Source organism: Hibiscus syriacus, unplaced genomic scaffold, assembly GCF_006381635.1.
Source record: "Hibiscus syriacus cultivar Baekdansim isolate YM2019G1 unplaced genomic scaffold, ASM638163v2 tig00110422_pilon, whole genome shotgun sequence".
Lineage (NCBI taxonomy): Eukaryota > Viridiplantae > Streptophyta > Magnoliopsida > Malvales > Malvaceae > Hibiscus > Hibiscus syriacus.
The window spans coordinates 475,732-490,759 of NW_024062732.1; positions in this window are offsets into that span (position 1 = coordinate 475,732).

Here is a 15,028-nt window from a genome sequence, read left to right on the forward strand (position 1 = left end):
AGTGTAATTGAACTTGAAGGTCTTTTGTTAACAGATAACCCTTCTTGCCTTAAGTTATTCTATAAATTTGATGTTCCTTTGAGCTGAAAGTAATCGATCTTGAAGGTCTTGGTTGACAAATAGCCCTTCTCGCCTTAAGCTATGTTGTAAATTTGTTATGCCTTTGAACTGAATGTAATCGAACCCGAAGGTCTTTGTTGGCATATAGCCCTTCTCGCATTGAGTTATGCTGCAAATTTTATATACCTTTGAGATGAATGTAATCGAACTCGAAGGTCTTAGTTGACAGATAACCCTTCTTGCCTTGAGTTATGCCTTCAAATTTGATATGCCTTTGAGCTGAGTATAATCGAACTCGAAGGTCTTTTGCTGGCATATAACCCTTTTCGCCTTGAGTTATGCTTTGAATTGTTCCTTTAAGTGGAAAAATGGCTCCCATTTATGGGTCTAAGCCGGTCATAATTCTCATGTGGTTCTCCTGAGCGGGTCTGAACCAGGTGAGATGATCTTTGGATTACTCCCCTTCACGGGAAAGTCATGTGGTAAATTGTGTCAGCCACTCGTCGTGGAGTTAAACTGAACTAGATAATTTCTGAATTGGTTCTCGAACCCATCTGAAGTTGATTGTCGAGCTTTCAATCTGTCGAGTTGGTTGAGATGTAGCTTCTCGCTACTGAGTTAAGCAACTACCATCGATCTTTAAAGGTGCTTTTGAATCGAGTATACTTCGTCTTGAAGTCGAAACTTGACTCTAAAAGCTGCAAAAATCATGTATACTAAAATGATGAATGTGTGCTCTTAAGTATGTCTAAGATGCATGCCACATGAATTAGTCATGTTTTATCTCCTGAATGGAGTCTCGTGCTTTATCTGCCGATCTAGTCCTTGGAATCAATCATGCCCCATTTTCTTCTCGGGTTGAAGCCTTTCACCTTTAAGACTATCCTGTTTGAAAATGCTTTTTCTCTTTCTCTTATTTTAGAAGGGAAAAAATATAAGAATTTTGTAAAACATTGCCCCCTAATTCAGGCTTGCAATCGAATTAAATCATAAACATGAGTTCAAAATATATCAAAGGTATCAATAGCTCTTTTAATGCTTTTAGAGTTATAGCTCTTTGACAAATATTCAAATGGATGAGTTGGCTTTAGGTTGGCCTCTTATTTTCTAAGGTTTCAGCCATAAAAATATCATTTTTTTCTTGGTTATTGAACATGTCTTTTTCTTGGCTTGTTATTTTAATCGGATGCAGACAAAATGACGCAACTAGCATAATCAATTAATAGACCTTCTATTTCGGTCCTCTGAAATCTTTCATTTATTCAAGCTTTATAAACTCATCTAACAAAGGCAATGCAAAAATATCGCTCTAAAAATGAAATTCCTGAGTGCTCGTGTGAAATTTACTATAACAGGTGCTTCTTAACTCCATTAGTCTATCTTTACCGAAACTCCTTATTTAAGTAAATTTGATTTAATTTTTCCATTGTCTGGCTAGCTGGATCCATAAAGTTGGGGTGTTTAACCAATTGCTCTAGAGAGACAGCTCAATATTATAAATACCTTTATCAGGCTAGCTGAATATTATCCATAAAGTCGGGGTGTTTAACCAATTGCTTTAGAGGGACAACTCAAGCTTTATTGTATATTATAATCACCTTTATCAGGCTAGCTGAATCTTATCCATAAAGGTGGGGTGTTTAACCAATTGCTCTAGAGGGTTAGTTCAAGCTTTATTGTATATATCATATTATAATATGGGTATACGGATCCAATTTCTTAAGTTTGTCAAGAAGAACCTGTTATTAGGTGTTGTTGAAAGTCAAAAAAATTCATCTTTAGTGTTTAATTTCCAAGCAGCTCACCTAAACTAGATTCACCTACTCGACTATTATATCTGTAAAGATCATGATCTTCATTGAACGTCTTAAACAAAAAGTATAGTAATGTCACATGCAAAAGATACCCCATGCTGTCCGCATCTATACACATCTAAATACCAAGCCTCTTTTTCATTCCCTTATGAGAAGAGAAGGCTATACTGGTTATTTGCAAGAGAATGGTACGTTGTTTGAGCGTATCTTCTTGGGTAAAGTCAAAGTCCTTGTTTTATTGCTTTTAAATCATGTTACTTTGTCAAAGATCTGTAACTCTAAACCACTTACAGAGTTTTTTAATTCAATTGATATTCAAAGAATTGCAAGTTTGCAAATTTTATTCATTGCTTGCCATCTTTAAAGTAACATAACTTTATTTAAATGTTCAAAAACAAGTTACACCCAAAATATGAGAAAGTTCAAAAATGAATTCAAATAGGATGCTGCAAATGATGAAATGAAATGATCTTCTTCCTTATTTGGATGCCCCCGAGTTGTTAAAGTTGATCCAGTTCTTGTTACGCATATTCTGTATAAATTTCTTAAATACGTAACAGTTCTCAATAGTGTGCCTTGGGACACCGCCATGATATTCATAATGAGCATTATCATCATACCATTTAGGGTATGGGGGCTTCATGGGTTCCACCGGATATGGTGACATTACGTGGGTGTCAAAAAGCTGTTGGTAAAGCTCCTTGTAGGTTATAGGAATAGGGTCGAAATGTTCTCTTTCCTTCCTAGGTTCTCTGGAATCTTGACTAAAAAGTACATGGCGTAAAGCTGCAGATGATTTTAGTTTGTATATTATAACACCTTTATTAGTGGTAGGTGTTGATGTTGTTAATCTCTCCATCCCTCTCTTTCATAGGAGGTTTCTTACTAGCCTCTCTATCCTTAATCTTGCCTTGTTTTATGGTCGTTTCTACTATCTCTCTGGCCATGACCAAGTCTGAAAAATTACCGGATGTGATTGCAACCATATGCCCGAAGTAAGGAGCCTTTAGTATCTGTATAAAGAGCTTTGAGTTTCTTTCTTATCCAATGGTGGATGAACTTGTATAGTCAAATCCATCCATTTCTACGCGTATTATCTAAAACTCTCTTTATGTTTCTTTTTCATGCTTTGTAGCATAACTCGATCGGGTATCATGTCATTGACATGCTTGTATTGTTCTAGAAATGACTTGGCTAAATCCTTCCAAGTTTTGATATGGGATCAGCTTAGCTGATTATACCATCGATGACTGAGCCGACAGACTCTCCTGGGAGCAATGGATTAGGAGTTAGTTGTTTTCTACATATTCTGTTATCTTTCGGCATAATATGGTAATGTGGGCATATGGACAGCTGTTTCCATTGAACTTCTCAAATTTCGAGAAATGAATTTTGGAGGAAGAACTAAGTCTGGGAGTAGACTAAGTTATGCTGCATCGACTCTATGGTAATCATGGTCTCCTTTAACTACCTTCATTTGGTCCTCCAATTGCTTGATTTTCTCCTCCATCTTCTTTGTTTTGTCTTCTTCATCCAAATCTGGTTATGGTAATAACCCAGATTGTTCTCAGGGTTAGATATAGTAGTATGTATCTTTGCAGCAGATGGGGTCTTCACTTTTTGTAGCGGATGATTCCCATTGAAGTTCTTGTAAGATTCCAAGTGAGACAACCACTTGTGGGGTAGGTGGCATAGTTACCCCTTTCAATGAACCTGCCCCAGGGGCACTGTCTGACGTAGGCCTGCTAGCTTGGCAACAATATGATCAAACAAGGACTATTGGCTCTTCGTGATTGTAGCCAGAGTACTCAGACCGCTCTGGTTTATCGTATCTTCTAGTTATCTATATAACTTACACATATTTTCCTCGAGTTGAGCAATTTTTGCTTCCATCTTCTTCTTTTTTGAACGGGTGTTATGCGAATGGGGCGTGTCCAATGCTTGAGGTGGTATATCCAATATTTTTTCCTTTTGATGAGACATGCTTCTGTTAGTTAATGCGAATATAAAGAAATGAAAATAACAAAATGCAAAATATGTCTAAATGCATGATGCATGCGATGTTCAAGGCATTGTTGATCCAAAAATGTGTCTGTTATTATAAATAATCCTTATTGAGGACAAAAGTGTTATTTCTTAAGTGACAAAAACATTTTAAAGGTAAATTCTTCTAGACCCAAACAGCTTCTGACTGGTTGATTCATCTTCCACTTTTTCTCTCACCGGTTGAATACCCTATCAAATGTTCTAGCTCTTCTGGCTAAACCGTGCTAATAACGAGCTACTTTTTGTACTTGTCCTAAGAAGTCTCGAATGACTGCATCTCTGATTTTTACCGAAAACGACTTTAGAAGCCTCCATTGAAGGGAACTATCTAAAACTCACTTGTTTGCTTCTTGGATTTGTCAATAATGGCTTGTTATCTTTGAAGGAGCTCTTCAGGTCATTAACCTTTTTCCTTGTCTTAACCCTACAACCCCTGTCAGCTCAAAAAGTTGACTTTTGGTGTGCACAATGTAAATCTCGGTCTATTCTGAGTATTCTTTGACCATAGATAGACTTCTGAGTTTTTCATCTCTTGTATTATAACCCCTTTGTCCATTAATGCAGATTATTTACGTTTAACGAACACGTTTTTGGTGGATCAATACCTCTTTTGAATGATGTAAATGATGAAAATAAAATAAAAGAGAACAACAATGAAAAGAGTTAGTGAGGTAAAGATAATAATCAAAATAATCATAAAAATAAAAGTCCTACCCCACATGATATCTACCCCGCATGCTTATTATTTGTAACATCCTCAATATCGGTGAGTGACTAAATTGAAATATTTAGAATTTGTTGGTCAAAGTGGATAAATTGAAAGTTTGGGGGAATCACATGAAAAATGTTGTGTAGGATTTAAATATTAAAAAAGGAAATATGGAAGGACAAAATGGTCATTTGCAAGGAAAATAATTAATTTGGTTAGATATATATGGAGGCCACGTGAATGAGAGGAAGAAAATATCTAAGCTTCCAGACAACTCTTCTCCTCCTTTCTTCTTTGTGCGTATGAACCAAGGTAAAGGTAAGAATTCTTATTAGTTGTTTATTAGTTGAGATTTAAGTTTGGTTTTGCTCCTTAGATGCTAATTAAGCTTAAAGAAAGCTTAATTTGTTTTAAAACCATAAGAAGAAGGGAGATTGAAGAATTAAAGATTTGGAGTTCTTAAATGAAATTTTGAAATAAAGTTTATAATGAGAATTGGAAGTTGAATTTGACTTGTTACCAACTTGATTAAGGGATATGAAGGGTTAGAATCAGATTTAGAACATGTGGGAATTTGAGTAAGATTCTTAAATTCTCTGTGGAGGAATGGATTTTGAAGTTTTAGAGATATTGAATGTGTATTAATTAGTTTAAATAGGTGTATGAGAGTTAAGAATATAAAAGGGGGTGAAATATGAAGAGTTGAGAGGATTAGGAAGGAATTTTCGTGCTAAAATAACATTTTTGGGCTATGTGCATCGATGCACATTCAATGTGTACCGATGCATCAAGGGTAAAATCCCAGAAATTGTTCAAGGTGTATCGATGCACATGAAGTGTATCGATGCACTCCTTTAAAATAAAAACATCGAATGTCATCAGTGTATCGATGCTCCCGCTTAAAGTACAAACATCGAATGGGATTTATGTACCGATGCATAGATAGTGCATCGATGCACCCATCAAGGGATGCATCGATACATGGGGTAGTACATCGATGCATACCTTCGTTAAAAGATGGAAATAGCTTTGTTTTTAGCCTAATGAGTGATAGTTTAGAATATATCAATTATAATACTGATATGGATCCATGTATGATTATGTAGATACCGAAATCGAGCAAGTTTTGGAATGATCACCGAGTTAGAATTCAATCGAAAGGAAGGAAGTCATAGGAATAATTAGTAATCAATGAGGACAAGGTTAGTGCATATTAGATAGTGTATTATGTTTAATGGAAATAAGACTTGCGACAAGTCTATTTCCTATAGTATAATGCATGAACTTATTAATATGAACATATGTTTGACATGATACATGTGTGTTATTGATTATTGCATATGTTAAATGATATGTGTGAATACAAGGTTATATGATACATGATAAATGTATATAGTATATATGAACAAAGGATGATATGAAAAAGGATATAAGAGTATTATGTGATTTATAGAAAACATATGTGAACAATAAATAGTAATGATATACATGTTATATGAACACAAGAGAAGTGTTATAAGTTACGTGATATATGCATATGAAATCATATGAACAGTTATAAGTACATGTGAAGATATGAAATAATAAATAATAATGCTCATGTTATATATTATGAGGGCTAGAGGTATAGTTAGCATGCCAAGAGTCGATGGATTATCAGTGGTCCTTCGGGACATAGTGGTCCTTCGGGACATTTCATAGTGGTCCTTCTGGACATTTCATAGTGGTCCTTCAGGACAAATTCATATGCCCCTAGTGGGACCCTATATGAGTTGTGGTAACAGCATAGTGCACAACCTCAATAGACTCACACATCTACAGTTCTCACGTGTGTACATGGGCTAATAAATAAATAACATGTGTTGTATATATTTTGTGATATTAATTGTATAATTTATCGGATGATATATGTATTGCTTGGTTAAATGAATCAGATGATTAAAAATGTTAGGTATAAAAGGATATAATTACAAGATACAAATGATAGTAAGAATTGTGATGAAAACGATGTGTGATATGTATATATATATGTATACTTTACCTTATATTTAATGTTATAATTGTTTGGTATGGCATTACAAGATTACCTATTCATGCATGTTTAAAAAGTTAGAGTTTTCTTCCATATTTTATTATGCCTCACTAAGTCTGTGACTTAGCATGTAAGTGATTTACACGTAGGTACCAAGAATCGAGAAGAACATAAATAGGAGTGGCAAGAACAACAACACTGCTAGAAGATCAGATCAGAAGTAACTAATAAAGTAGGTATTTTGTTATGTATAGTGTGTTGGCATGTAAGAAAAGTGTTAGTTACAAATGTTCTGATCAGTTTTGTCTTGTTTTGGTTAACTTTTGTAAAGTAACAATGTTATTTAATGAAAGTTTTAAATTTCCTTGATTTTTCGTCAAGAGTCAAAGTTTGAAAAGTCAATGTGACACCTCAGACTCGTATCCGGGTGGGTACGGGTTGAGGATGTTACATTTAATGGTATTAGAGCTAACGTTTAGTCGATTATCGGCATAAACCGGAGTCTAGAGTGTCATATAAAGTATACATACCAATAAAATAATGAAAACTTCTGATCTGATATAATAGTAAGTATGTTGTTTTGCTAATAGAACGATTTGATTATATTTTATTAGATGTCCAGACAAGATAGCTCCCGAAGTGAAGCAGGAGATGATAGATTAACTGAGAGTAGTAATTCACTTGCCCTGGCCAGCAAGGTGAAGAACGGGCACCTTCTGGAGTGTCTGTAGCTGATCAAGATGTATTATTTAGGACGTTGGACGCGGTATTGGCGCGTTTCCAACCTCTTGTCTCCTCAACACAGAGAATGAATATGGAAAAAGAGTTAAAAGGATTATGAGCTCCTGAGTTCAAAGGTGAAGCCGATGAAGGTCCAGTTGTTGCGGACCTTGTGCTTAACGATGTGAAAATCATGCTCGAAGGACTCCATTGTTCTAATATGGAAAAGTTAGATGGAGTAGTCTCCTTGCTGTGTGGGCAAGCGAGAATTTGGTGGACGAATGTCACTTTGAAGATGCCAAGTGATCAGATAACTTGGTATTTGTTTTTGGAAAAATTTAAGCACAAGTATATAGGAGATCAGTTCATCAGGCAAATGAAGCAAGAATTTTTGAATTTGAAGCAGATTAATCATACTGTGTATGATTATGAGTGCGAGTTTAAAAAGTTAAGTCGTTTTGCAACTGAGTTGATTCTAACCGAGAAAGATTTGTGTGATTGGTTTGTAGAGGGCTTGTGCCCGAGATTAAAAGAGATGTTAATTGTGTTAAATTTGTCCTCGTTTCAAGAGATAGTAAATCATTCGAAAGCTCTTGAAAGAGCTCAGAATGAACAATTTGGGGAGTAGAGAGCTCAATCTTCTATAAGAACTGGGGTTTCATCGAGCATGGTACCACCCAAGAAAGGTAGAGATTTGGGTTTTCGATCTCAATCACTGCCAGAATCGATGGCATCATCTGTTAAAGAATCAAATCAAATGAGAGTTAAACAAACTCAGTATGGAAGGTCTAGTGATAAGCGAGCACAGAAGAGTCAAATTATACAATGTCATATTTGTGGAAGAAGACATAGTGGATTGTGTAGAGTGGTCACTAGAGCCTGTTCGCGATATGGATAAGCAGGGCATTACATGAAGGATTTTTTGTTGAGGGCTGGAGAGCATGTATAGTCAGAGCGATCTTCGTCGATGTCTTAGAGAGGAAACGGTAGAGGTAGAGGAAGAAATCAGACCGAATCTTCTACTCAACAGGAAATACGCTCCACAACTAAAGTATATAATCTCCAGATCAATGAGGACTGTGATGACCCAGAGATAGTAGCAGGTATTTTTTCTATTGTACAGTAAATGTGTTATGATATTGGTTGATTCGTGTTGTATATTTATATATGAGTAGTGAATGGGTGAGAGAATGGGAATTTAGATAGAAGTCATTTGTAGTAATATTAAAGTGACAAATTTAGTAGGGCACAGTGCTCAGGTAAACAAGATATGTGGAAGGTGTTCCATTTGGATTCAGGGAATTGAATTCTTTATTAATCCAATAGAGTTATTTTTAGGGATTGGAAATAATAATATTGGAGATGGACTAGTTAATAGTTAGTATGCAAATGACGATGGTAAATTAGGAAGAGGTACAACTAATCAGCTTAGACGGATTGTAAATATCAGTGTTGGAAGATATATGTTATGGGGGATAAAATGTTTTGATTGAATAAGGATTTTACAAGGAATGAGGTTGTGCAAGTAGTGTTAAATATTAGAATTATGGAAATGCAATGAGGAATGTTATTTAAAGATAAATATAAGTGATATGAAAGGATTATGGAAGCATAAGGAAAAAGATATGATTTATGAGATAAGAATATGGTGGTTTATGAAGAATTAAATAGATATAAAGGAATTAATTGGAAATGAGTGTAAAGTGTGAATAATAGGTTTGATAAGGAAGTAAGGAAATGATAGATAGTGTTGTGGAATAATGGTTTGGTTTTAGAAATATATGTTTTCACCAATTATGATGAGGAGTAAATGTTATAGATAAGAAGATAATGATTTAGTTATATGTATTAAGGAAGTTAAAGTATAATTGAAAGAATGTTTTCTCGGTTCAGATAGTGAAGGATAAGTTTATTGTGTTGCAAATGACATGGATGTATAAATTTAGGTTATGATAACCCGAGATTAACTAAAGAGGTAATATGTGAATATGAATATGAGACGGGTAGACAGTAGTTTAATCTACTAGTACATTGAAAATTCAAGGATGAATTTTCTTAAAGGAGGGGAGATTTGTAACATCCTCAATATCGAGTGAGTGACTAAATTGAAATATTTCAGAATTTGTTGGTCAAAGTGGATAAATTGAAAGTCTGGGGGAATCACATGAAAAATGTTGTGTAGGATTTAAATATTAAAGAAGAAAATATTGAAGGACAAAATGGTCATTTGCAAGGAAAATAATTAATTTGGTTAGATATATATGGAGCCACGTGTATGAGATAAAGCAAATATCCAAGCTTCTAGACAACTCTTCTCATCTTTTCTTCTTTGTGCGTATAAACCAAGGTAAAGGTAAGAATTCTTATTAGTTGTTTATTAGTTGAGATTTAAGTTTGGTTTTGCTCCTTAGATGCTAATTAAGCTTAAGGAAAGCTTAATTTGTTTTAAAACTACAAGATGAAGGGAGTTGGAAGAATTAAAGATTTGGAGTTCTTGAATAAAATTTTGAAATAAAGTTTATAATGAGAATTGGAAGTTGAATTTGAGTTGTCACCAACTTGATTAAGGGATATGAAGGGTATCAGATTTAGAAAATGTGGGAATTTGAGTGATATTCTTAAATTCTATGTGGAGGAATGGATTTTTGAAGTTTAAGAGATATTGAATGTATATTAATTAGTTTAAATAGGTGTATGAGAGTTAAGAATATAAAAAGGGGGAGAAATATGAAGAGTTGAGAGGATTAAGAAGGAATTTTCGTGCTAAAATAACATTTTTGGGCTATGTGTATCGATGCACATTCAATGTGTACCGATGCATCAAGGGTAAAATCCCGGAAATTGTTCAAGGTGGATCGATGCACATGAAGTGTATCGATGCACTCCTTTAAAAAAACATCGAATGTCATCAGTGTATCGATGCACAAGTAGTGCATCGATGCACCCGCTTAAAGTACAAACATCGAATGTGATTTATGTACCGATGCATAGATAGTGCATCGATGTACCCGTCAAGGAATGCATCGATACATGGGGTAGTGTATCGATGCATACCTTCATTAAAAGATAGAAATAGCTTTCTTTTTAGCCTAATGAGTGATAGTTTAGAATATATCAATTATAATATTGATTTGGATCCATGTATGATTATGTAGATTTCGAAATCGAGCAAGCTTTGGAACGATCACCGAGTTAGAATTCGATCGAAAGGAAGGAAGTCATAGGAATAATTAGTAATCAGTGAGGACAAGGTGAGTGCATATTAGATAGTGTATTATGTTTAATGGAAATAAGACTTGTGACAAGTCTATTTCCTATAGTAGAATGCATGAACTTATTAATATGAGCATATGTTTGACATGATACATGTGTATTATTGATTTTTGCATATCTTAAATGATATGTGTGAATACAAGGTTATATGATACATGATAAATGTATATAGTATATATGAACACATGATGATATGAAAAAGGATATAAGAGTATTATGTGATTTATAGAAAACATATGTGAACAATAAATAGTAATGATATACATGTTATATGAACACAAGAGAAGTGTTATAAGTTACGTGATATATACATATGAAATCATATGAGCAGTGATAAGTATATGTGAAGATATGAAATAATAAATAATAATGCTCATGTTATATATTATGAGGGCTAGAGGTATAGTTGGCATGCCAAGAGTCGAGGGATTATCAGTGGTCCTTCAGGACATAGTAGTCCTTCGGACATTTCATAGTGGTCCTTCGGGACAAATTCATATGCCCCTAGTGGGACCCCATACGAGTTATGGTGACAGCATAGTGTACAACCTCAATAGACTCACATATCTACAGTTCTCACGTGTGTACATGGGCTAATAAATAAATAACATGTGTTGTATATGATTTGTGATATTAATTGTATGATTTATCGGATGATATATGTATTGCTCGGTTAAATGAATTAGATGTTTATTAAAAAGGTTAGGTATAAGAAGATATAATTACAAGATATAGATGATAGTAAGAATTGTGATGAAAATGATGTGTGATATGTATATGTATACTTTACCTTATATTTAATGTTATAATTGTTTGGTATGGCATTACAAGATTACCTATTCATGCATGTTTAAATAGTTAGAGTTTTCTTCCATATTTTATTATGCCTCACTAAGTCTGTGACTTAGCGTGTAAGTGATTTACACGTAGGTACCAAGAATCGAGAAGAACAGAAATAGGATTGGCAAGAACAGCAGCACTAAGATCAGATCAGAAGTAACTGATAAAGTAGGTATTTTGTTGTGTATAGTGTGTTGGCATGTAAGAAAAATATTAGTTACAAATGCTCTGATCAGTTTTGTCTTGTTTTGGTTAACTTGTGTAAAGTAACAATGTTATTTTAATGAAAATTTTAAATTTCCTTGATTTTTCGTCAAGAGTCAAAGTTTGAAAAGTCAATGTGACACCTCAGACTCGTATCCGGGTCGGGTACGGGTTGAGGGTGTTACATTATTCCTACCCAGACATGATCTCTATCCCACATGTTAATTTTGAACCAGTCCTAACTGTATAAATTTCTAGTCCACATGCTTTTAACAGAAAATAAAGCAAGAAATAATCTCAAAGCAGTCTAGGGTTTGAAATGAGGTTTTGGGTAGTCTCTAATTCTCTGTAGTCTCCCAGTTTAGGTTCTAAAAAAAAGTACCCGAGTTCTCCTTGCTGGTGCCCCTTTGGCTTGCCAGACCCTTAATCCTAAGCCCATTACAAGCTTATGTAGACTAAGTTCAACTCGACAGGATACATTCTCTTATGCCCGCACGGAGAATAAATTCTCATGAAGACATAAGGTATATGAATCCCGAAGGCTACTTGTTAGGCCAGTGCGAAGAATAAATTCTCACGAATGCGTCGCTTTCACCCCCACTTAAAAGGGTTCAGAGCTCGAGAATTAGCCTTAGATAGAAAAACAAATTTGATAAGCTGAAACCACTGAAAGAAATAGTCAGTACAACTATTTATTTGAAGGAAAAAAATAATCAAAAGTAAGTAATAAGGATCGAAAAGTTACCCTAAAATTTAAACTTACCCTTTTCATTAAAAAGACAACTAGAAATTAATCTTTAGCCTAACTCACTTACCTGTCGCCAAGCTGTCGGAACTGTCTTTCGGGTGGGCCTGGAATTGGGCTTCGACTTGAATAAAATGATTAGAGTCGCCACCAATCATTTTAAAAACAATATTTAGGCTGATCAGACACCATCTTACCTGATCTGCACTTACCAAAAATATGTTGGATTCGGGAGTCGGTTACAGTTAAGGAAGGATTAGCACCCTTGAACTGCCCTTTCGGTACTAATTAATTTCCAGTTGTCTTAATTAAGAAAATTGTAATTTAAATTGAAAGATAAAAGTTCTATCCGAATTACTCACCTTTAATGGATTCAAAAGCATACCTTTAAAAAGTCAGAAAAATTGTTAGCTAAAGTAAAATGAAGAATCAAAAAATACAATAACTATAAAAAATATCCCGAAATAAAAAAGAAAATAAATAAAAATGAGTAAAAACAAAATAAGTTAACTAAATTAAGGAAACAAATCGAATAAAATAAAGAAAAGGAAAAAATAAAGACATAAACAAAACAAAAATATAATATATATATATATATATGTTAGGTAAAATAATAATAATGATAATAAAAACAAAATTAAAAAAACACATAATTCAACACTCCTCGCCTAACCTAACCAACTACTATCATTTCATCAAAAAAAGGGGAAGAATTCAGGTAGAGAGAGGAAATGAAGAAATTAAAGTGGGGGCTAGCAAATAATAATAATGAAGGTTAGGTAAAATATATACATATATATATAATATTTAATAAGTAAAAAATAAAATAGAAATAAAAAAATAGAAATAGAAATAAAAAAACTAAAAAAAACATATAACATATTTAAATAAAAAAGGCAAAAAATAATGATAAAAAATAAAAATATATACAAAAATGTTAGGTAAAAAAATAAAATAAAATATATATAAATAAAACGTTAGATTAAATAAATAAATAATAATAATGATTAAAATGCAAATTGAATAAGAAAATACTTAATTGAAATAAAAAATCAATCAGGTAGCCAAATTAAAAGGAAAATCAATTTAAAAAAACAAATTTAGGGATGTTGAATGAGCTTTTAAAACAAAAAGGACTGAACACATAATTATCCCCCTTTTCCTCAAGAACAAGCGGGTCAAAATTAGATGGATCGGGTCACGGGTTGGTATAAATACCACTAATTTAACCCAAAACACCTCATTTTTCATTTTAAAACACAACCCCCTGTAACATCCTCAATACTGGGTTAGTGACTAAATTGTAAAGTCTCAAAATTTGGTGATTAAAATAGAATGATTGAATAGTATAAAGATTTATATGTAAATTATTGTATAGGATTGAATTGAAAAGAAGAAGGAATTGAAGGGCAAAAGGGTCATTTACAAGGAAATAAGTAAAGAAAGGTTATATATTAATCTACGTGGGTTGAAGAGAGGGGAACACAAAGGCTTCCAGAGTTCTCTTCTTCTTCTTTCTTCCTTGTGTGTGTGAAGCAAAACAAAGGTGAGTTTTCTGATTATTGAGTTTCTTGTTAAATTTAAGATTGGTTTTTTATTATTAGATGATAACTAAGCTTAAGGAAAGCTTAAGTTATCTTAAAATCGAAGGATGATGGAGTTAGGAGAGATTAAAGATTAGAGGCTCTTTAATGAAATCTTGAAATAGAGTTCATATCTAGAATTGGAAGTTAAAATTTACTTGTCATCAATCTAGTTAAGACATACTAAGTGTTAGAAGTGGAATTAAATCATGTTGCAAAATTGGTATAATTCTTGAATTTCATGAGGATGCTAGGATTTTGAGGTTTAAGATGAAATAAATGAGTATAGATTGGTTTAAGTATGTGTACTGGAGTTAAGAATATAAAAGATGAAACATGAAGGATTTAAGCTAAAATATATGAGTTTTCGGGTTTAAGAAGTGAATTCTGGGCAGAGTGAATCGGTACACATTCAATGTGTACCGATGCATCAAGGGTAAAATCCCAGAAATTGTTCAAGGTGTATCGATGCACATGAAGTGTATCGATGCACTCCTTTAAAATAAAAACATTGAATGCTATAAGTGTATTGATGCACAAGTAGTGCATCGATGCACCCTTAAGATTAAAACATTGAAGGTGATTTGTATACCGATGCACAGGTAGTGCATCGATGCACAGGTAGTGCATCGATGCACACGTTATGGAATGCATCGATACACTATAGAGTGCATCGATGCATACCTTCATTAAAAGATGAAAATAACTTTCTTTTTAGCCTAAGGAGTAATAGTTTAGAATATATCAATTAGTATACTGATATGTATTAATGTATTACTATATAGATATAAAACGTAATATTGTTCCAGAATAATCGAAGGATTAGAATCGAATCAAAGTAAGGCTAAGGTGAGTGCATTTTATAGTTAAAGTGTATAGAGATAATACTTGTGATAAGTTTATCTCTGATAGTTGAATTCATGATTCTATACTCCTGTACATGCATACATATATTATTGTTATAGTGATTGCATGCATAATTTATTATGTGTTAATATGATA